At 44.8% G+C, this 2,682-nt stretch overlaps 1 pseudogene; it reads left to right on the forward strand.

The window, feature by feature from the left end:
- Positions 1–1,081: 1,081 nt before the first annotated feature.
- Positions 1,082–2,682, forward strand: part of LOC102475366 (pentatricopeptide repeat-containing protein 2, mitochondrial pseudogene) — a 5,709-nt pseudogene continuing 4,108 nt past the window's right edge.

A 2,682-nucleotide genomic window follows, 5' to 3' on the forward strand; every position in this document is an offset into this window, starting at 1 on the left:
GCAAGCTACCAGGTCCTGGACTCGAACCATGGTCAGTCATGTGGGAATTCCAGCACCTTAACCACCACGCCACCTGCCGGCCCCAAGACCTTTATTGATTCTTTACAGATTCTTTCTCAGTATCTTAGAAAGCAAGCCAAGAGACAGGAGTCAAGCGCTCTTTCAGGAAACGTGCAGTGACGTCACAGACCATCATACCATATGGCAAAACATGAGTTCCTGGGGCCCGTAGGTGGTGTGGTGGGCAAGGTGCTGGGCTCCCACATGGCCAGCTGCTAATGGAGTCCCAGAACTGGTGGCTTGCCTTGCCTCTCTCTCTCTCTCTCTCTCTCTCTCGTCAAATTAAAAAAATAACAATAATAATATATAAAATTAAATAAAAAGTTTTTTAAAGGGACCAGCAGATGGCATAGTAGTTACATCGCTGGACTCCACACAGTCTACCTCAGTTCAAGTCTTGGACCTAACAGCTTAAAAAACTCTCACTAAGCACACATGCATACGTGCCTGCCCAAAATACCAAGAGAATAGAGGAGAATGGATTGCAGCCTGGTCCTCCCCCGAGGGGTGATTTCTCACTTTCTGTCTCTCTGTCTCTCTCTATCTCTCTAATGAGTGCATGTGCCCTATAGTAAACATTTCTCAAAAAACAATAAATAAAATAATCCTTTTTTAAAAGTTTAAGAAGGAAAAACATAGATTCTGAACGTGATTCATAAAAGCTGTTCCCTAAATAAAAACAATTTTAGGAAACTCTACACAAAAACAAATTTTAAGAATATTCATTATTAGAGGCAAAGATAGGAGGAAGGCACAGGAGAGGAAAACCTAGCTGACCTTCCAGATATATCATCGCTCTTTACAGACAGACTCCTGGGGCTGGCAGGCGACGTGGTGGTTACGGTGCTGGGCTCCCACACGGCCAACTGCGTTTCAAGTCCCAGACCTGGTGGCTTGCTTTCTCACTTTCCCTTTCTCTCTCTCTATCTCTCTTTGGTAAAATTTAAAACTACATAATAATAACAAATCAATCAATCAATCTTTAAAAAAATGAAGACAGGTCCCTAATTGTTCAGGGTGAATGATACGCAGTGCCATTCCTGAAGCTCCAGAACAAGCAGAGCACGTCTCATTTTCAGCCTGCCGTGCCCCACACAACACTGAACTGCGGTTTCCCGATGAGCGTACGGACACTCCTTCTAAGACACTTCTCATTGACAGATGGATCAGATCCGACTGGTTATATGTCTCTGGCAATCCCTGACTCATACAGATTCCACCCAGCAGGAGCTGTAAAGAGCTTACATCGGCTGATCCAGTCCCTCAACAATGATTTCTGCTTGTGGCCCTGTTTCTGGATCCGGGCACATTTGATGAATCCACAAGTCTGTCTCTGAATAGCTGCAGGGCTCACAGTCCCTTCGATAAGCCTTTACAAATGGAACCACTCCATTCATTTGAGTCTTTCACTGGCACAAGCCCCGATTTTCCATCCTTCTTGCCGCAACAATGCCAATTCTAATCGGTCCCAGCACGTTTGTAATTGTGCCTTTCACTGAAGGCCAATTGTTTTGCCTTTTCTCTTGACTAAGTTATAAAGTGTGGAAATTCAAGGCCTACACCTATCTTCTAACTCATCCTCAACACCTAGCACAGTGCTTGGCATCTAGATGATGTTTATTAAATAGTTCTTTTTTTTTTTTTTTGGTCAGGGGGACATGTACTTCTACAGGGCGCGTGCGCTCGCCAAAAAGACAGAGAGAGACAGAGAGACAGAAAGCGAGAAATCACCCCCCGGGGGGGATGGCCACACCGCAATTCCTTCTCCTCCATTCTCCTCTCGGGATCTTGGGCATGCATGCACATGAGCCTGGCATCAGTTTAAGCCACCAGGTCCAGAACTCAAACTGCAGTCAATTACATGGGAATCTAGCGACATAACCATTATGCCAACTGCTGGTCCCTATTAAATAGTTCTTAAATGAATGAATGAGTGTTCAAGTTTTCAGCCCATTCATTTTCAGACGAACATGGAATGAAGCAGATAACGTTTCCCTGGTTTCCACTTGTTACTCTTCCATAGCCCTAAATAATTCTCCCAGGATTCATCCTATGAACCTAAGAGAAAAAAACTAGAGTGCAATGACAAAGAAAATGTCAAACACAGACGCAAGTTTCCAAAGAAGTCTAGCAGGAGACAGGAGCAGAAATTGTCCCAGGAAAATATAAATTTTAGGGGCCAATAGATGGCGTAGCAGTTACATCTCCGGACTCCCACATGGTTGACCATGATTCAAGTCCCGGCCTGGTGGCTTGAAACTCACACCAGGTACAAGTACACGTGTGCCCAAGATCTCAGGAGAATAATGGGGAAGGGATGGCAGCTTAGCCATTGCCTGGGTGCTGGTTTCTCACTTTCCCTCCCACTCTGGCAAGTGCACTCTAAGGCAAAAACCTCTCCAAATAAATAAATAAATAAATTTTATGTACATGTACATATATATAAATTTTATCAGAAATTAATTATTTTGGGGAACCAGCAGTTAGCATAATGGCTATGTCGCTGGACTCCCAAGTAGTCGACCGTGGTTCACGTCCTGGACCCGGTGGCTTAAAACTCATGCCGGGCACGTGTGCGTGCGTGCCCAAGATCCCGAGAGGAGAATGGAGGAGAAGGGATTG

The sequence above is a fragment of the Tupaia chinensis genome, unplaced genomic scaffold (assembly GCF_000334495.1).
Source record: "Tupaia chinensis unplaced genomic scaffold, TupChi_1.0 Scaffold143747_1, whole genome shotgun sequence".
Classification (NCBI taxonomy): domain Eukaryota; kingdom Metazoa; phylum Chordata; class Mammalia; order Scandentia; family Tupaiidae; genus Tupaia; species Tupaia belangeri.